Source organism: Crinia signifera, chromosome 9 (assembly GCF_055691185.1).
Source record: "Crinia signifera chromosome 9, ASM5569118v1, whole genome shotgun sequence".
Lineage (NCBI taxonomy): Eukaryota > Metazoa > Chordata > Amphibia > Anura > Myobatrachidae > Crinia > Crinia signifera.
Window position 1 is genome coordinate 75059418 of NC_139225.1, and position 22303 is coordinate 75081720.

Consider the following 22303-nt stretch of genomic DNA (forward strand, 5'->3'; position numbering starts at 1 on the left):
CCACATAACTGACCTAAAGAATCACATATAAACCCAGTCTAATTATTTTATTTTTGGCTTAGGGGTGCCGTGAAAAAATTCTAATACTCTAGGGTGCCGTGATTCAAAAAAGATTGGGAACCCCTGTTCTAAGAGATACTTGGGTGGGAGAATTCAAGGCCGCTTCTTATACCTCGAAGCGCAGAGGTGTGGTTACATTGTTTCGCAAACACCTTTCCTACACAATAAAAGACGTATGGACAGACCCAGAAGGTCACTTTATCTTCATAAAGATCACATTGTTTGGTTCTATATATACGCTGGTTAATCTATATGCTCCGGTCAGCCAACACAAATTATTTTACACAATGATCTATACTAAGTTACTACAGTGGGCTGAAGGGGAAACGATTATGGGAGGAGACTTTAACTGCGTACAATCTCTGGGCCTAGACAGGTCCACGGGAATGGGGAGAGGCGGAATGGGAGAAGATATTGCCCCTACAAGTATACTAACCAATAACCTTAACCTATGTGACCCATGGAGATGTCGATACCCAGTATCCCACATCACTCCTCGTCCAGGATTGATTATTGGTTATTATTGGTTATTATCTAAATCGTTATTCCACAGGGTCCTAGACTCTGGGATCAATCTCATAACACTGTCTGACCATGCCCCAGTATGGTTCACACTGTCCCTCACAAACCGGATCACGACGGCATATAATTGGAGGTTCCCCTCTTATCTGGTTAACTCCTCTGACTTCCAAACCCATTTGAAACATGCAATTAGCATGTATCAGAGAGATAACGCGGAACATGAACAGGATATCAACCTGTTTTGGGCAGCGGCCAAACCGGTGATCAGGGGTCAAATCATGGAGTATGTGGCCAGGAAACGCAAAAAGCTGAGAAGCGCCATAGAAATATGCAGCTCCAGGCTGTCTGAAGCCTATAATGCTCTACTATTAAACGACTCTGATGAAACTCAGGCTTCATACCGAACGGCCAAACAAGCTTATGATGCTTTGTGTACCGAAAGAGCACAGTTCACACAACGCACAACGAAATAGATATTTTCGGGGCTGTAATAAGGCAGGGAGATTATTGGCTAACTTAATCCATACCCATACAACCCCATCCCAGATCCTTCAAATACAATCCCTCGGGGACCCCTATTAGAGAACCCACGGGAAATATTACATGCTTTTCAAGACTATTATAAACTACTATACTCAGCACCACCTGATAATCCCACAGAGGGATTGGACTTCCTTAGATTAGCTGATTCACCTACACTTACCCCAGAGGAAAGGGAATCTTTGATGTCCCCTGTCACTGATTTGGAAATATCACCCCTAATTAAATCCCTGACAAAGGGCAAATCCCCTGATGGATTAGGGGCTGAGTTCTACCAAATGGCTCATGATCAGATACTTACCCACATTACTTCCCTATTTAACTCCATGCTATCAGGTAACCCTCCCCCGGATAGATTCACAGAAGCTAGGATTGTGGTATTCCCCAAACCTGGGAAAGATCCTTTGAAGGTACAGTCATATAGGCCTATCTCCCTATTGAACCAAGATCTTAAGCTCTTCACTAAACTACTTGCTCAAAGGCTGCAACCTATATTGTCGAGGATTCTCCATCTGGCCCAAAACGGGTTTGTGAGAGGACGGACTTCCGTACACAATGTGAGAATGTTAATTGCCGCCATGCATAAGACGCGCCAGCTTTCCGCTAGGGATACTATCATAGTCAGCTGCGATGCCGATAAGGCGTTTGATAGAGTTTCCTGGCCGCATATTCTAAGAGTTCTACAGTCTCAGCAATTTGGAGAGGGATTCATGAACGTGTTCCGTATGTTATATTCAGGCCCTACAGCACATTTAATGGTAAATGGCCTTAACTCTACAAATTTCGTACTATCAAGGGGGACACGCCAAGGCTGCCCACTCTCGCCACTATTTTTCAACTTGGCCCTAGACCCATTGATTAGGGTTTTTATTAAAGATGAGAACTGGAGAGGGGTTCCAATTGGGGGGTTGGAAATAAAGGTGTCAGCATTCGTGGACGACTTGCTGCTATACATCAGCAATCCAAAAGAGGCTTTACCGGGCCTTCAACGGACCATGTCAGATTTCCATAAGGTTTCCGGATTCCTAGTAAATTTTGACAAAACAGAGGCACTAGCGATGTATCCTGAAGCTATGCAGGGGTGGACATATGAGTTCCCATTTCGATGGGCACAAGACTACTTAACATATTTGGGTTTGAGATTTCCCAAACAGGTATCTGACATATACTCTATCAATTATTCACACTCCATTTCCCAATTAAAGGCAGACATTGCAAATGGCAGCATTTACCCCTCTCATACTTGGGACGCTGTCAGCTATATAGAATGGTCTCCTTTCCTCGCCTTTTGTACCCAGTCCAGATGCTGCCATATCTTATAAATAAGCATGACGCCACGCTGATCAATAGAGCCCTCACAAAATTTATATGGGCAGGCAAACGCCCGAGAATTGCATTATTCAAGCTACAGCAACCCCTGTCTCTGGGAGGTATTAACCTCCCTAATATTCAGGACTACGCATTAGCATCCAACATGAGGTATGCCCTGGACTGGGTGCAAGGTACCAACCATTATGTTGACCTGGCTATAGACCAAGCATTTCTCCCTAACTCCACATTAGCTGCTCACCTACACTTCCCAGTGGGAAATATTGAAATGGCCATAAAAACTAACCCTTACTGTATACTACGTATACAGCCTGGCGATCATGGAGACAGCGGTCCAAACTATGTTGTACACGATCTTTGTTCTTAACCCTAACTGGTAACAGAGCTTTTCAAGAGGGCACCCCAGATCAGATATATGAGAGATGGCACAACCAGGGCCTGCGACTGATATATCACTTTCTTAACTCTGATCACACTACCATGCTCACACTATCAAATCTAAAGGAAAGGTTTCCAAACATCCACATCCCAATATTCGCATACTTTTAAGTCAGAAGCTACATCACCAGACTACTACCCATTTTACCGAAGGCCGAATTCACTAACACCTTAAATAACTTGATAATCACAAGTGAGGGAAGGTCAATTTCGACATCAGTATTATATGACCTTATTAGAAAAAAAATTGATCTCACCATTAATACCACGGGACTCTCCAAATGGCAGGACACATCGCCAGGCCTAGGCACTCTGGATGTAATCAGACTCACAGTCAAACTCAACAAACAGTTGGTCTCTGCATCATATGCAGAAATGCAATACAAAATCTTGCATAGGGCTTATTACACCCCAAAACTCAGATACATAACAGGAATAGCAGATAATTCAAACTGTTTCAAATGTTCCTCACCGGATGCAGAGATCACACATTGTCTTTGGTCTTGTAAAGTAGTACAAACCTTCTTGGACAGGGTAAAGGCATACATCACTGATACATTACATATCACGTTTACAATCAATATGACCTGGGCTTTATGGAATTACTACCCCCCATCGCTTAACCCCAAGCTTACGCAGGGCACACGACTCCTGCTAGCTAGAATAGCGACAGCAGCAAAAAAAAACATACTCTCGAGGTGGATACATTCGGATGACATATCGTTTTCACTATGCATGCCCAGACTGATCTATATGTTCCAAATGGATTGGGTTGAATGCATTCATGCATGTAGAGACCAGATCGGGGAAATTTTTTGATATATGGTTGCCTTATGTAGCAATATTGCCGACGAGCGAAAGGGACACTATAAGGAAAATTGTTCATTTGTCTACCTGGTATAATATGGCTGTTTTAGCGACAGGTAAACCACCCTTCTGAAGTTCTATCAAAACCGCTATGTTTATAATGTTTCCACACTCTATAGCAAGAAATGTACTTTGGTGGAATGATATATCTGTACTTACTTAAAACTTACTGTTGTACAATGCACCTGTGACGATGATATTGTATGAACCATACGCAATACAATGTCTGCTGTATATTTCATGTTAATTTGTTAATAAAAAAATAAATAAATAAATAAATTTGCAGCTCATAAATGCTTACCTTACATTTACTACTGATTAACATTGTTAAACATACTGTTAATACTCATCTACAGTATATTGTTGTTATTATTAGTTTTGGTACTTATGTATTATCACAGCGCCCATTGCGTAGTTTGCGTAGTGGTGTATTGAGAATACCAATACACCACTATGCTGGCTACGTAATGGGCACCGTGATAATACTGCTACCCTAACTTTTCACAACAATTTAATATTCAAATGCGGGCAGTAGGTGGGTGGTGAGCGGGCAACGGAGCTCTAATGCGGTGCAGTATAACATATCTATGTACGCCAGGAAATGGGGAGGGCGGCATCAGTTGCCGTGGTTACTGGGTGACATGCATAGGCGTGCGCACGGGGGGTGCCGGGGGTGCACAGGCACCTCCTAATGCCCGTCGGCACCCCCCACGCGATTGCACGCAAAATGTTTCCAATGCTGCAGTTTCACTTGCCGCTGCCCGCTGCCGTTCCGTTCTCCAGCCTGGAAGCGCTGGCCGGGACGTGGGCTGTGCAGCTCAGTGAGCTCCGTGAGCTCCATTCACAACATTAGCACCCGGCCCCGCCTCTAATAACGTCACACACAGACGTGGTGACGTCGTCCTGGCCGCGCTCCCTGCGTCTTCCTGGCCGCGCTCCTGCCGTCGTCCTGCCCATGCTCCTGCTGCCTGATAGAGAGAGAGCAAGCCCAGCAGAAGCACGCGCCCTGGGCTGGCAGCAGAGGCACTGCAGACAGTGAATGATCCACCACAGCGTGAGTGACCTGGCTGCCTGTAGTGTTCCTCCTAGGAGGAAGCAAGCTAGGTTAGCTTTTTATTCATAAGTGAAATATTAACAATTAACCCCCTTGGTTTTTGGTTTTGCTGGGGCAGGACAAACCTGGGCAGGTTTGTCCTGCCCCAGCAAAACACATCACAGATATTAGGAAGCTGTTGTGGAACTACACGTCCCAGCATGCCCTGCCACAGATTTTATATAATGCATTGCTAAAACTGTGGGAGGGCATGCTGGGGCGTGTAGTTCCACAATAGCTGGAGGGCCATGAGTTTGATACCACTGATGTACAGTGTACACACTAGGCGATATTGGTCACAATATCGCTCAGAAAGCCCTTTCTGAGCGATATTGTGACCAATTTGGCCTAGTGTGTATGGGGCTTAAATAATACATTTCTTTCAAACGGAATCTGCTGCGCTATATAAGACGCTGTAACGGAATCTGCTGCGCTATATAAGATGCTGTAACGGAATATGCTGCGTTATATAAGACACTGTAACGGAATATGTTGCGCTATATAAGACACTGTAACGGAATCTGCTGCGCTATGTAAGACGCTGTAACGGAATCTGCTGCGCTATATAAGACCCTGTAACGGAATCTGCTGCGCTATATAAGACGTATTATTCACAGTGGGGTAGATGTATTAAGCCTGTTGAAGAAAGAAACTGGAGATAAAGTGGAAGGTGATTGGCTGGTTCGTTATCACCTTCCCCTTTATATCCACTTTACCTCCACACCAGGCTTAATACATCTGCCCCGTTATACTTTACAGTGTTATTTATGCGCTTGATTAACTATTAAGTACTGCAGGTTTCCAAGTGATTATTGTAGATAGAAACATAGAAGGAAAGGTCACAATTTTGAAAATATTTTTACAGTATTTTACAGAAACAAATGGTCAAAATGTGGTAAAGTCATCTGTGACACCTGTGATATTACTGCTTTGTTATATACAAATAAATCATCTGTGTGAGTTCCTGCCAACACTGTATTTATTATAGTTTGCATTGATGCCCAGTGGGCGGTGATAGACACACCCAGTGGGCGGTGATAGACACGCCCAGTGGGCGGTGATAGAAATGCCCCTCCAATTGTGCACCTACTAATAAAATGGGCTGCGCACGCCTATGGTGACATGACGAGTGTGTATGGTGAGCACTGTGCCCGAGCTGACCCCCTTCACCCTTTTTCATCTCCACTGCTGCTCAGGGATCCCTGCTGAGTCGCCCCAAAGCTCCTCCAGGATGCATCGGGGAGGCCTCTCTCGTGGTGCCGCCTTTCCTCACCTCACTGCAGCGGAGGTTCCTGTCATAGCCGCATCCTGTCATCTCCTGGAGGCCTTAGTCTACGTTGTCAGCGTAGCGTAGCCGGGCGCCGTAATAATACATAAGTAACTTAGTTTTATTTAAATAAATGAATGTTTTCTTGCAAAAGGTTTTTTTGTCTCCAAAATGACTTAATCGGTTGGCCTGTTGGGTAGGAAATTGCCCAGTCGTTTTCACAGAAGTCATTATACCAAACAATTATTTGCCACCACATTTTTCTTAATTAGGACCTAATTTTAGCCATCTCTCAAGAAATCTCAATTTTTTTTAAATTGATTCATGTATCAGGCTAAAACATGTTTAGTCCTGTTAGTTGTGAGGTGGTCCATAATTGAATTTATTCCAGCACATTCCATAGATGCTCCATTGGATTCAAATATGGAGACATAGGGCCGTTTGGGTGCCATTTAAATGCTGAAAATGGCAACCGAATTAAGTAATTCTTGCACCCTTTGCAGGGCCAAATTCGCTTAAAATTGCTCGCACCCCTATGGAGGTGGGAGCACTTTTAAGCAAATTTAGTCCACCGTAAAGTGCGCCCGGTGCCGTGACGATTCGCGAGTGCGAATTATCCACACCTAATAGGATCGACGCCCAAGTCAACCTCTTTAATTCTTTGTCATGTTCCTCACACCATTCGTAATTTTTGCCCTGTGTCAGTGTACTATCTTGCTGGTAGAGGCCACTGCATCAGGGAACACCATCGCCAGAAAGTGGTGTTCTTGGTCTGCAGCAATGTTTAGGTAGGTGATACTTGTATATGTAACATATACCTGAAGGCCAGGACTCAGTTTTTCTCAGCAGAATATTGCCTGGAGAATCAGACTGCTTCTTTTGGCTTGCCTTCTTCCCCTTCCTGTGCTATATCTTCCCTAGGTAAATGACACACACCCTGGCGATTTGTAAGAACATGCCACCTTTGTCCATTAATTCATGGTCCAATTCTAATGCTTACACGCCCAATGTAGGCACATCTGGTGGTAAAAAGGGGCCAACATGGGCACAAAGATTGGTCTGTGGCTATGCAGCCCAATACACAGTAAGCTGTGATGTACTGTGTGATTTAAAAACCTCTATAAGAGCCCCCATTAATTTTGTTACCAATTTTGTGCTACCAGAGTACTTCAGTGGGTTCAGCCCAGGCAGGCTAGTCTTCACTACCCATGCTTATCATGGATCCTTGGGCGCCCATATTGCTGTCACCAACTCAAAGGTTGTCCTTCCTTGAACCACGTTTGGTAGGAACTAACCACTACATTCCAGTCCTGCTGTTTTGGCGATTTTCTAGACATCACAATTTGACCCCTGCCAAAGTCGTTTAGATCCTAATGCCTATTTTTCCTGCATCTAACATATCAACTTGCTGTCCACTTGCTGCCCAACATATCCCACCCCTTGACAGGTGCCATTGTAACGAGATAATCAATGTTATTTACTTCACCTGTCAGTGGTTCTAATGTTATGGGTGATGGGTGTATATATTGGAATGACAGATTTGAATTCACTTTGACTAGTAACTTTTTGTCTGGGAACTGTTATTAGACTGTTTCTAGCAAGTGGAAGTCTTATCAAAAGATTTGTGACTTTTCCTTTGCCTGCTACTGGTGGAATGAATCTTTATTATTGTGTAAATCCCTGAAATTGCAACTGCGTGGTTTTCAATTGTAAAGGAACGTGATAAATTACTTTTGTCAAGTATTTCACTTTAGTAACCTTTTAAATCTATATATTTAAATGTTCCAGTTTGACATATCATGTGGTGATTCTATTTAATCTGCAGTGTTTTTGCAGAACTCAGAGATGGATTCCTGGTAGTGCGAACAAGATGTATATGTGCATACCTTGCATTTAGAATGACCGGAACATTAATTGTGCTGTAACAATTGTAATGGCAGCACCTGTAAGACGGAGCTTCCTTTACGAGCCGGGAAAGTCAGTGACCTTCTCATCAGGCTCTTACCTTTATGTGCTCAGCGTCAGACCACCTGGTGTAAAACAGAAATCTGCATTTCCTAACACAATGACAGATGCAGTAGGGCGGCTGTTCTTCGCAGAGGGAGGGCGAGTGTTAGAATGCTTAAGGGGAGGTCAGGAGAAAAATGTTCAGCCCATTGTACATCTTTAACCCATCCCTACGTTGAGTTAGCACTTGAGGAGGAATGGTTTGGGGGATGCTTTGGAATAAAATAGATGTTAGACTGGAGGGATGTGTGAGGTGGTACTATGTCAGTGTGCACAGAATGCTCTGTCAGACTTTGAAGGTCAATGGTGTACTGTAGTTGTCTCTCATGTAGGAAGTCAGATAGTGCACTGCCACCTATTTGGTGATTAGTGCACATCAGATGTTAATAATGAGATACTGAGCACATAGTGGTCACTCATTGGGCCTGATTCAGACCTGCTTGCTGGGATGCGAGTGTTAAGAGCCCAGTGAGCAGGTAGTTGCCACGCCGCCGAAGTCACCCCCCCCCCCCCCCGAACTTCCCCACCCATGTGCACGGCTGGATGTATGAAGCCGTGCACAGGGGGGGAAATTATTCACCATCAAATGGTCGCAGCTCTGGGTGGACTGCACGCACATGTTCGGTCGCTTCATTATTGGACACGCTGCAGATTTGTAGCCCTTCTGAACAGGTCTGAATTGGCTCCATTGTGTGGATGATATCACCAGGGTTTGCAAAAATGCAATATAGCACGTATTTTACCCTAAATTTGTCACTGGGGACTCAGTTTCTCAAACTGAAGGGGTCCCCGAGGACGCACTGTGCTGCAGCTGTGAGCTGCCCGTGAGCCAATCATTGTGCAGTGGCTGCCCAGAAGCCAGTCACTAGTGGCTTATTTTAGAGTTCGCTGCGCCGTGCCCATTTTTATTACTTCTAAAAGCTGCACGCCCTGCCTCCTCAGGTTTCACTGTGCGCTAAGGTTTCACTCTGGGGTGGGGGGGGGGGGGGGACAGGATGGGACTGAATGGGATGCATCTATAACATCTGACAGCCACTCTCAGCAGAAGAGATGAGTGGGCGGTCAGCGTGGCGGGGGACTGGATGTGGCTGGAAGAGCTGACATACTGCTCACCTCAGAGCAGCGTGTCAGTTATTTCAGCCATATCTTGTCCCCCGCCTCGCAGACAGCCTGCTCACCTCTTCTGCTGAGCGGTGTGACAGCTTTTCCAGCCCCTTGGACAACGAGCATATGAATTACACCCTGAGCAACGAGCATAAAATGCCCCCTGGGCAACGATTATAAAATGCCCCCTGGCCAATGAGCATAAAATGCCCCCTGGGCAACCAGCATGCAAACACAACTCTCCCCCCCCCCCTCCCCCCATTGGCAACCAGTACAAGCATGTAGGTAAACAGCACTTATGTGGTATAATATGTACTGGGCATTATAGTGTGTGGCATAATGTGTACTGGGCATAACGGTATGTGCTATTATGTGCACAGGGCATAATGGTGTGTGCTATAATGTGTACTGGGCATCACACTGTGTGCTATATTGTGTAGTGTCCCTGTCTTTTCTAGTATATATGTATCTTGCTTTATGCGAGTGGTCCAATTGATAATTCCCCCCCGACCCACATGTGCCATGCTGTATAGAAGGGGAGAGGAGGTTTCATTTCATTGGAACCCAGATAAGGGTAGGACCCCAATTTTTCTAAGTGAGGGGTCCCAGGGACCCTCTATTTTTGAGTGTTTTTTTGCGATCACTCTACCACTGTGGTAATCTGCATACAAAATGTGTATTGTGAAGAGAAAGTTGGCTGCACTAACATTTAAGTGTATACTGTTTGCTAGGTGTTCTTTTGTGTTGTCCTCTAAAGCTGGGTACATATCAGAATGATGTGTTTTTCAGGTGATGGGACAGTTGATGTACCGATTATTTCACACACCCTGCATGAGCTGATGTAGAGCTGCACAATATAGTGGTACATTCTGCATTCACCAGCATGGTACAGTCCTTCAGCATGATTGCCCCATGAGCACATGAAAAGAGTCAACCATCATGTATGCAAACACACCTTTGAGCATGTATACTGTGCTATATGGCCGATATATGGCTTTGATTTGAATCGGAACGATATATAGGCCTGGTGTGTACCTGGTATAGCGTATACTAATGTATAGTATATAAGATAGCTACAAGGTAACAGTTTAGCATTTACAGTATTTTACATTTTTAAACACAGCTTGTAAAATGACACAGACATTGATTAATTGTTACTCTGTTTCCACTTTTTAAATTCTGTTCAGTAATTGATGACCTATTCCTTATACCTTTTCACTTACTGTATTCTTATTAGTGTCCATGAGACTGACATAAAGCCAATGTGGTAGTAATAGTTAAAATGAATGGAAGTGATGGTTAGAGACTTGTAGTATGTTAAACCCTACATCAGATGTACAGTAGATTAAATGTTTTTTTTTAATGAATTTGATTGTTTTCCAAACTAATTGGGTTACTTTAAGGCAGGGATGGGGAACCTTTAGCCCTCCAGCTGTTGCTGAACTACACATCCCAGCATGCACTGCTGCAATTTGACTATTTGGCCATGCTAAAACTGTAGCAAAGCATTCTGGGATGAGTAGTTTAATAACAGCTGGAGGGCTGAAGGTTCCCTATCCCTGCTTTAAGGTGTGTACACAAGTGCGATTTTAGCTTAGAATTTTGACTATATACTGTATAGTCAAAATTGTATAGAAAGTTAGCCAAAATTGCACAGTGTTAACCCTGCTTGCAATACGGATGTGCAGCCCCGCAAGGTTGGTATTGCATGGATAAATAGACTGTGCAGGCAAGGGAATTTTGTCTATGTTGCTTGGAATATACAGTATTTGGCCATACAGTAGGTCGAATAGCACATACAGTAGGAGCAAGTTTCATCTTTGCTCCAATAGAATAGCCATGGCTAGCCATGGCCAAAGGAGCAAAGATGAAACTTGCTCCTACTGTAGTCAAAATTGCAAGTGAAGATAGTCAAGATTGTATGGTTCTGGGCCCTGGGGGCTCAAGGGAAATCACATAGTTAAAATCGCACTGTGTGTACACAGCACAAAGTTGGATACACACTATAAATCTTTCCAATCTGGCTGGTTGGATCGAAAATCTGGTAATAACAGGGGACAAATTACAATCAACCATTATCTCCCAAAAGCTGGAAAATGGACAAAAACAGTAAAATGCATAAATTGGTTACATCACTAGGATTTTACCAGTTTGTCTGAATGACCATTTTTGGCTGTTTTCTATGTTTGGGAGGAAAGTTTTATTGTTCCTCAGTGAGAAAAACAAAATAGCAATCTAGCAAATATGATACCTTTTAATGGCTAACAAAAATAAATGTTGTTAAAATGCAAGCTTTGCATTTTAACAACATTTTTTTTTGTTAGCCATTAAAAGGTATCATATTTGCTAGATTGCTATTTTGTTTTTCTCACTGAGGAACAATAAAACTTTTCTTATCAACTGGCTAACACGGTACCAAACTTTTCTTTTGACTATGTTTGGGAGGAAAATGTAAATTATAATTTGCTCCCAGAAAGTGCCAGATTTTTATTTCAAACAGTCAGATTGGACAGATATTAATATAGTGTGTATCCTGCTTTAGTTTGTATGAAGCAGTACATTGCACACCGGATCTATAGTAGTTAGTGTAGTAACTGTGTATATTTTGATTTTTCAACATAATTTTATGTTCTGTAGTCATACACATTTAATTATTGGTTACTAGTGGGGTGGTACAGAGATGTACAACTTTATTAATATATTTAATTGAGAGTTTACATTATAAAGTTTTGTTCATGGTACAATGGCAGTTAAATAGGACTTACCGTATATACTCGAGTATAAGTCGACCCGAATATAAGCCGAGGCACCTAATTTTACAACAAAAAACTGGGAAAACTTATTGACTCAAGTGGGACCCTCACTCGAGTATAAGCCGAGGGGGGCTTTTTCAGCATAAAAAATGTTCTGAAAAAGTAGGCTTATACTCGAGTATATATGGTAATTAATATGTATAAACATCAGTAAAAAGATTTCTTTATGATTTATGAGCTTTTCATGAACAAGACGACAGGAACATCCACTGGGAAAAAAAATATTTACAATCGAAAGTGGATTCTCCACTACAAGCATCATCAGAATATGGAACACAACCAAAAATGTTGCAACAGAAATGTTAGCAGTTGTGCATCTAAATAGAGTAATTGTTCTGGGGAATTTATGTGATTGTCATTTACATCAGAAGCTTACTGTATATTCCTCCCCTCTACTGCATTCATACATGAGGCGCTGCCTAGCTGGAGTATTGCTTAGTTCTTCTCTGGACTAAGAATAATTTCAACTTGGAGTCTTCTCAGCTGTTAGCAGATTAAATTTACTAACATGGGAGTTCTATTGAAGATGGGATGTTTCCCATAGCAACCAACTAGATTGCACTTCTTATATATTTATCAACTTTTAGAAGGTAATAGATAGAATCTGATTGGTTGCTATAGTCAACATTCCACCTGTACTATAACGCCTTAGTAAATTTATCCCAGCTTTTCTATCTTAGTGTTCCTTCTAGGAACCAAACGGGGCAGGGCGGACCGGGCACGCCAACGTCACAATTGAGGGCGTGCCCAGGCCGCCGTGTCACAATTGGGGGCGTGCCCGGGCCGCCGCGTCACAATTGGGGGCGTGCCCGGGCCGCCGCGTCACAATTGGGGGCGTGCCCGGGTCTCCGCATCACAATTGGGGGCGTGCCCCGGGCCGCCGCGTCACTGAAGGGGGCACGCCCGGGCCGCCGTGACACTGAAGGGGGCGTGCCCTGGCCGCCGCGACACTGAAGGGGGTGTGCCCGGCCGTAACTAAGTCCCCGAGCTGCCGGGAAAGCGCCGTGCACCGCAATCTATGGCGGCGCTGGGCTTCACCGGTGCAGGGCGGGGGGTAGGCAGTGCAGGGAGCCGGACAGGGGATGAAGCCGCTGCCGTCAACGGGAGCAGGGGGCAGCGCAGATTCATCAGAATCGGGTGAAATCGTGCCCAAATTGCATAGTGTATGGGGGCCACTACCGCTTTTAAACCAAATCCTGGGTCACACACCATAAGTCTGACCTGGGATTTCCCATGTCCCCGTTTCCACTGCCCTGTTTTTCAGGTTTTTTCACTAAAAAGGGAAACCCGGGAAAGCAGGGCAGCAGGGGGTAGAAGATCAGCGATGGGGGGGTAAGTGTCATTGGTCAGCAACGGGTGTGTGTCTGCATTGGGTGTACACCGCCAGGTGGGTGGTAAGCAACATGAGGGCATTTGGCACAGGAAGGGTTTTCAGCAGCAGACTGGCAGCAAATGGGTGGGCAGAGGGAGGAGCTTGTGCATTAGCCAGCCTCTCCTGCCCGGGTTGAAAAACCTAGGTAAAAGTCATTTCCACGGCTTGTTTCCCGAGTTTTACCTGTGGAATTTTTACCTTGTCAATTCCACTGACAAAATTCCCGGGTTGGTGCACATTCTTTTTTGGTCGGTGGAAAAGAGGTGTATGTAACTATACTGTATGCAGCATTTGGACAAACATGATAGCAGTGCTTAAATGCTAAAATATGTAATCCACTGACTGCAATAAAATCTATACTGCTCCTGCAAGGGAGAATATACACTAAAGAGGGCACATTATGGCACACCTGGCTTGTTTGTCATAACCCCGACTTGTGTGTCCTTTCTATTCTCCTGCAGTCAGAAAGACAGATGGATGGGAATACACAAGCACAAAACACTCCTAAAAAAGTCGCATCACCATAAATATAGAGCAATTTCTGTTCTCATTCAAAGGACATGATAGGTCAAAATATTTCCATCAGCGGGAGCTGTATATAAGGAGGCTGGCAATAAAAATTATTTGCTGTTGATAACTTGACATTGTTTCAGACGAAAATGGGGATGGGAAGATAACAGATAAATACAGTGCAACTAATGCTTCTGATCTGCAATTACCATGTCAGCTTTTTCGCAGTGATTAGAAAGTGTAAGAGCTTAGCCACAATTTCTGTCCCCACCTGTGAGTTTTCTATAAAGCAGGTGCACTAATACTGCTAACACATTGCTGTATATATATTTTTTAGGTTCTGCAATTCAGATTAAAGGAAAATAGACGTGTCGAATCGAATGGGTCCTCTTGGCAACAGGTAACAATGAACCAACCCTGTACTTCATAATACAATTATAAGGTTTCATTGCTTTTCAATGCTCTTTTATCACGTTTTACTTTATTGTATAAAACACAGCTTTTACAAGAAATAATTGGTGTTCACTGTTTTCTTAAGGTCTAAAAGATAAGTGTTGTTCTGTTCAAAAATAAATGGTGGAGCTGATGAAAAATAAGCTATACTGATTACAATGGGATTTGTCCAGTTGCTGAGCTTTTGTCATCTTGTACAGGTGATATACAGCTTATGGTGTGGTGTTATCCAAAGAAATTACCACAGATTACAATATATAATGACAGTAAATGATAAAACAAATGAACTGCACTGTGACAGGAGAACTGCGCATCATTTAACTGTTAAAAGATTTGAATACAAAAATGTATTTGCTCAAGTGTGTAGCACAAGAATATGTATATTCTAGAGTTTTATGGGTACTCTTTACCTAGCACGGCGCCCATCGCGGGCATCGCGGGTACATTTATGTCTGGCCGCGACGCGACCGACGCGATGCCCGCGATTTCCCATCGAAACCCATGTTAAACATGGAAATCGCGTCGGTCGCGTCGCGGCCGGCCATAAATGTACCCGCGATGCCCGCGACGCGATGCTCCCGATTTGCCATAGGAATCAATGTTAAAAGGCCCGATGGACACGATTTTACTGTTAAATGCCTCAATGGACCCGATGTGGCCATAGGAAACAATGTTAAATGGGCCTTAGAGCCCAAATAGTTACCCTGAACTCTGAAATGGCCCCCCCAATTGTTTATGCCACCCCACGATCAACGTCAACCCGAAGCGTGGCGAGCGCAGCGAGCCCGCGAGGGGCGGCGGTACGCGTCCTCCGACCTTTTCATACCCCCACTATCCACGTCGGCGTGGAGTTGAGAATAGAATAGTGTGGTGAGTGCAGCCCGAAGCGTGGCGAGCGCAGCGAGCCCCGCGAGGGGACGCGGATACCTTCACAGCTATACGCGTTCCCTCGCGGGCTTCACAGGTGTCCATGGCGACGCGGACACCTGTGAAGCCCGCGAAGGGACGCGTTTACCTGTGAAGGTATCCGCGTCCCCTCGCGGGGCTCGCTGCGCTCGCCACGCTTCGGGCTCGGTGGCTCGCTGCGCTCGCCACACTATTCTATTCTCAACTCCACGCCGACGTGGATAGTGGGGGTATGAAAAGGTCGGAGGACGCGTACCGCCGCCCCTCGCGGGCTCGCTGCGCTCGCCACGCTTCGGGTTGACATTGATCGTGGGGTGGCGTAAACAATTGGGGGGGCCATTTCAGAGTTCAGGGTAACTATTTGGGCTCTAAGGCCCATTTAACATTGTTTCCTATGGTAAAATCGGGTCCATTCAGTCATTTAACATGAAAATCGTGTCCATCGGGCCTTTTAACATTGATTCCTATGGCAAATCGTGGGCATCGCGTCGCGGCCATCGTGTGCACATTTATGGCCGGCCGCGACGCGACCGACGCGATGTCCATGTTTAACATGGTTTTCAATGGGGAAATCGTGGACATCGCGTCGGTCGCGTCGTATGCGGGCTAAAGATGCCCGGACGCGATTTTTTACCTCACGATGCCCACGATCAAGATCGTGGGCGCCGTGCTAGGTAAAGAGTACCGTTTTATGTGATCCTTGTGTGCGTTCTAACTTGGATACATTGAGATTTGCTATATTTGCTATATAATTATATCATATGCTTCCTATAATGAAATGAGATTTCTTCACTGTTCACAATTTACAATATTGTGAAGAATCTTCACATCTCAATAAAACTGAAAAAAAGCTAAATCTATTTGGAATATAAAGGATTTTGTGGGGAAGAGAACTTAAACAATGGCAACTCTTCGGGCCTGATTCGGCCTGACACACAGGGCTGCGTACGGTAAACTGTATGCATTCGCGGGGTCCCCTTGAGAACAGACTATGCAAAGGCTAGTTGTTTGGGGGCATAATGCAGGTGTTTTCCGGAGTGTCCCAGAAAAGACAGGTGTTCCCCAGCCGTTTGGAGGGAGAACCTCCTTCTCCACACAGCTTTTGCAGCACCGAGTGAGTCTAGACTTACTCAGCGCTGTAAGCAGGGGGAAAATCATTTGATAATGAGCGATTTTCCCCCTGTGTGCACGGCTGTGATCGCTTTTGCTCAGAGACGGGAGAAGGGAGCTCGGTGGGACAGCATTTACCTGCTCGTTGGGCTCTGAATACTCGCAGCCCTGGGAGCTGGTCTGAATCTGGCCCTTTGTTCATGTCATGGATCATGAAACTAGATTACTTCCAACATCCAAGCAGCTTGTTGTGGGGAGATTCTAGCAGGCTAATAGCAGTAGATTTGTTTTTCATTCGGAACCCGCATATCTACTATTTGCATGGCCCACTTTAACCTTTTGAGTGCCAACATCTCTGTTCAAAATGTCCACTAAAAATGCCAGCGTCGCTCACATTTGGTATATAAATTTAAATAATAAAAATAGAAAAGATTATATTTTATATATATATATATATATATATATATATATATATATATATATACACAGCAGGTAATTACGTAGTGAGTCTCTGTGTGCCTATTGCTGTAGGATTGTGCTCTGAAGAAGGGGTCGAACCCCGAAAGCTTAGATTCCTAATACACACCCTTTTTGTTGCATTATTTTTGCCATCATTTCTTTGCGCAATTTTCAGACCTTTTTGACAAATTCACTCAAAGGATCAATAACATACTTTGGTAAAGCCCTGTAGCAATAATATGTATCAAGAACATCTTCATCCCTTAATATTTACATTCTGCAAATAACAAGGGAAAATGATAGAGACAACGATACCATATGGTATTATTAGTTGATCAAAAGAAATGAATCCCCACCATCAGAAAATACCTTATTTATATTACTTCTACCAAGCACATAAAGAGACTACTTATGCTAATTGTAGATAACATGATGACACGTCACATGGCTCTATAAATATTTCAAGTAAATTGCTACACAATAATAGTCAAGTCCTTGAGACTTTTTGCTAAGGCCTAGCAATATCCTAAGTATATGAAATATCCAGTGCATACTCCTCTTCTATTACTTGCTTTCCAGAGTCATCCCGGCATTGTTGTGAGAGATGAAAGTTATACAACATTCGCACCAGCCTTTTTTCCCGGGTTGGCCCTGGGAACAACCCAGTTGTAGTGCTGGTGTGAACAGGTCCCAGGCCAAAATACCCCGGCATTACAACCCTGCTAGCTACCAGGGTTGCTCCAGGGATCTTCCCGGGACATGGTGCGGTGTGAACTGGTAACCGGGTCAAGTGACCCGGGTCCCGTTCAAAGTATGAAGGAGGCAGTGTTGTCAGCTCCAAGCGCTGCCTCCTCCCCGCCTCTCGACGACGCATTATCACTCCGCCCTGCAGATGTCAGGGCACCTGTTGGCTGGGGTGTCCACCGCTCTGCCCGGTCAAGTGCACCAATCTGCCCAGCCAGTGGATTGCTAGAGGACATGGTGCACCTTGCCGGGGCGGAGCGCCAGAAAAAACAGCACTGGGGAGAACACTGATTGATGCAGCACATACAGCAATTATACTTTTATTATCAGTATAGTTCAGTATTTCAGTTCAACTCCCAACACAGTAAATGCTCAAAGGGAAACCCTTGATGCCCATACACACTGGGCGACTTTGAGCTGAAAGCAGCTTACTTTACTCGTCTGAGTTGCTTTCAGCTCAAAAACTGCCCAGTGTGTACGGGGCAGCGATGATAGGTGAACGCTGATGTGCACTCCCGCATCATCGCCGGCCCGGTTGCTCATCTGCTGGTATTACGGTAAATTGGGGACAGCTTTCCATAGCGTGGAAAGCCATCCACCTCGGGGAAAATCTCAGTGTGTATGCAGTGCAGTATGCAGTGTAATGCACTGTTTTTCAGCCCAGTGATTTTCCCTATCATCGTTATCCATACATACTGGGCAAAAAGTGTGTATGTACCTTTACACTTTAGATTTTACATGCCTTAAAATGGCAACATAATTCTTTTTAAATACTAATTAGAGGTAGTTGTCATAATAAAGCATTCATGGTAGTTATTTTGATTGTAGATCATCAAGTGACTGAGGAGAGCATTATAGTAATTTAAGCCTATATTACAAGTCCATATAGGGTAGGCAATATATGCTAGTGGAATCTGGCTTACAACTGCTGAGAATGTAGTATATGCACCTAGTTTGTGCTAGGATATATAGATTCACAGTTATAGTAGAAAATGCTAAAGTAGAGGCATGTGGCCTTATTCAGATCCCTCTGTACATGTTCTACTCCCTCTGCTGGGTATCGGGCTCTTTGTGTGCATACTTGAACCAGCAGGAAAATACTGCTCACCTGCCTAGTCACCCTCCGCGCGGTACTCAGGCCCAGGGGGCTGCACTGCACCCCCTATTGGGTGGTGCCCCCATTTGGCCCCTCCACTTGGGTGGCCCCTGAGGAGGCCCAACTTAGTTACATATTAAGCTGGCCATACATCTACAGATCGATTGTCAGATCTTGAATAAAACTTGGTAATATCTGAGTGACAGTTTTTGGCATTTCAAAGCAAATAGTCACCTCTCATTTGCTCTCATCCATTACCAGGGTTTTGTTCCAAACAGCCAGATCTGACAATTAATTTGTAGATGTATGGGCAGCTTTACTTTTGAGTTCTCCTGAGATAGAAGGGTAATTAACAATTTTAAGTTCCACATTACTCATCCTGGCCTAATACCTTTAATATTTGGATTTGCTTGGATCCTCACTGCCAGGCGCACTATAACACAAAAATGAACGTATGTCGAGAGCAATCTTGACTCGAGTGATTGAAAATAGTAGGGTGATGATGCAATCCTGTTGGCCAACACTGACACCCTCACATTATTATACAGACTCGCATTATTATACAGACACCAGTATACAATTTCCCTCTGAAGCCAAACAAACTCAACAAACCTAAATGGCCAAGCTATTCGATCAAATTTATGTTCAGCATCTGGACTCACATTTGAATTTTCTTGTTACATTCAAAACTATTTCTAGCATAGAAATATGCAGCTTTATTTAGGTTACTTATTAAATTCAAGACATTTCTTTGTAAAACGGTTACATAAAGACAACAGAGTAACTGAAAGTAAGTGAAGAGTTAAACAGATCTTCACATCACATACTGCAGCAGATTTTCAGGGCATGACTTCTTGTGCTCCAGACTTTAAACTTTCCGAGGATGGGTGAATCTGCCACTGAGATCTTAATGTGCAGACGTTTCCCTCTGAATTTTCAGGACCCATCATCCGAGCGGCCAATTAGTGTCAGTTTTATTGGTAGTTTTGTAATGCGGACGCTTGCTCACCAGGGAGGATACAGAAAGCACATTATTTCACTTAGCCCGGTTGGTGCCTGTCACAGAGTAATGACTTTCAGTCTCCACCAAATAGAGGCAAATGCACAGATAAATCCCAGGGCCAATTTCTGGGCAGCGTCCTGACCCCAGTGCACCTGTCTCTTAAATCCCAAAGACTCAGAGAGTCTGGATCCCTGCCTGCAGGCCATGTCGGTATTACCCGCTTATACACTCCCAGGGCCGTCTTCGGTGTGCTGCACCATGGAAAATATTGTAGTCTAATTCATATGAGTGAATCGATCTTTGGTTCAGGAAACATGGTGTCTTCACAGAATACTGAACCCCAGGCAATTTCTAGTAATGTACCTTTTAACTCTAAATGTTGCGCATGTTAACATACAGTCACGGGGTGTACGTGATATACACATTTTATACATATTCAGTTTAGCATGGTTAGCATGTTGTCACATTACTGAAATTACTAAACCAAATTCTTAAGAATTCTCAGACACACAGGGCCTTATTTTGGTTCATTCTTTCTGACAAAATCCTTCTTAGATGGACAAAACCATGTGCACTGCAGGGGGGCAGATGTAACATGTGCAGAGAGAATTAGATTTGGGTGAGTTATTTTGTTTCTGTGCAGGGTAAATACTGACTGCTTTATTTTTACACTGCAATATAGATCTCACTTTGAAGTAAAACCCCACCCAAATCTAATTCTCTCTGCACAAGTAACACCTGCCCCCCTGCAGTGCACATGGTTTTGCCCATCTAAGAAGGATTTTGTCAGAAAGAATGAACCAAAATAAGGCCCACAATGACAGACAATGTAGAAGCAGATAGTCCCATGGCTGGATGTGGGTGGAAAGGAGAGAATTGCCCACTTGGGACAGTTGGTCTAATTCAGACCTCAACACAGTTCAAATTTGTTTTCAAAATGGGCAAAACATGCTGCACTGCAGTGGGGCAAATGTAACATGTGCAGAGAGAGTTGCTGCTTTATTTTTACACTGGAATCTAGTTTTCAGTTTAAAGACACCCCACACGAATCTACCACTCTGCACATTTTACATTTTCCCCACCTGCAGTGCAGCATGATTTTGCCTAATTTGGAAACAAATTTGCCCTGCAAACAAGTCTAAGTTAGCTCCAGTGGTACCGCTGCAATCCTCGTCATCTCTGGAAATAATTCAGTTAAAAAATTGATTGATTGGTTTTTTAATTAACTTTTTTATACGTGTGTGTGTGACACGAAGCCCAAGTTTGGGCTTTCAATTCAACTGCACAGAATATGTATGAAAACTGATTGGTAGTAAAGCACTGAGATTCTGCTGCTTTTAACTATGGAGACTTATTCTGATTGACTCGCAGTACTGCAGGACAGAGTCACAGGCGCTCGGTAAACTGCGAGTTCCGCAGCTTACTGAGCTTGCCAGAATCACCCCCTTTATGTGAATACCAGTTACCACATTTCACGGCTTCAGTAGGGCTATAAGGCCACCACCTCTCCCTATTCTGAAAATGTGATGTCATTATGTCATCGTTTTAAAGAGGCGCCGCAAGGGACCAGTGAGGAGCTGAGCATTAAAAAAAAAGAAAGCAGTGCACATCTCTGTGGTGGCTTTCCCTGCCCCTAGTTACAGGCCTGCACTTATTAAGTGATAACACAGGTAGTGTAAAACCTGCCGGTGAGCAACATTATCAGCCTAGTATAATAAATAATAAGGCAATAACAGGTAACTTGTATTTCTGTGCAGCTACTGGTGGTATTACATGGTTGGAATGAGGAGAGACTATAGAAGGTTAGAGGCATAAAAATCAACCAGTACCTGTAGAAATCTTAAAGCAGCCACCTGCTGGTAACTATAACTTCCTTCCCCATTTATCATAACTTAGGTTTATTTAAAAAAAAAAATAGTGTCTTCACTGATGAGCAGGCATCCCCATATATAAGTATATATGGTTGGCTTCCTCCAGCATTTACGTGCAGAGTTCATGTACCTACACAACCCTCTCTAAATAGGCTTCGCTACTACTGCTTTTTTTTTTTATTACTAGGATGGAGATGGAGATGGAGATGGAGATGGGGATGGCTGCCAGAAGGGGAAAAAAAGGAAATAAAGTAAAAAAAAAAAAGTGTTTCAGTTTTTTTGTTTTGTTTGTTTGCTCATATGTGAATATGGAACTGGAAGCCCAAATCAAGGCTTCTAGTACATTGCACAGATGTGACATAGCAAACCAGTCATGCATGCACATTTACCTACAGTACATACTGCTGTGGAAAAGGGTCATCATTGCCAAGCATCACAGAGCTGCCCTGCTGACGCTTTATGGTTACTAGCGGTAATGCAATTGCTGCAATTTAAGATCTTTGCTATCACAAATATTAGCTAAATAAAGTGAGCCCTCTGTCCCTATCTAGAGGAGGGTTCTGCTTTCAAGCTTTATATGCACTCAAGTCAGAATCAGACTAGGTGTAATCTCTGACTTCTCAAGATCCAACACTTCCAGTAACATGACGTTACTGAAATCTCAGTCTTTTTACTTTTTAAATTGCTGACCAACGTTTCCTATGAGAATCTGTAGCTGGAGCATATCTAGACACTGGTA

The 22303-nt window shown here is 43.9% G+C and overlaps 1 protein-coding gene across 5 annotated transcripts in view; it reads left to right on the plus strand.

Annotated features, from left to right (window-relative positions):
• NEXMIF (neurite extension and migration factor) overlaps positions 1-22303 on the plus strand; it is a 371829-nt gene that overhangs the window by 171781 nt on the left and 177745 nt on the right. For 3 of the 5 annotated variants that reach the window (XR_014460689.1, XM_083159249.1, XM_083159250.1), the window contains one exon: positions 14260-14322. The exons of the other annotated variants lie outside the window; for them this stretch is intronic. The gene's annotated coding sequence lies outside the window, so the exon portion shown is untranslated. The remainder of the gene's footprint in view (positions 1-14259; positions 14323-22303) is intronic. 5 annotated transcript variants of the gene reach the window in all.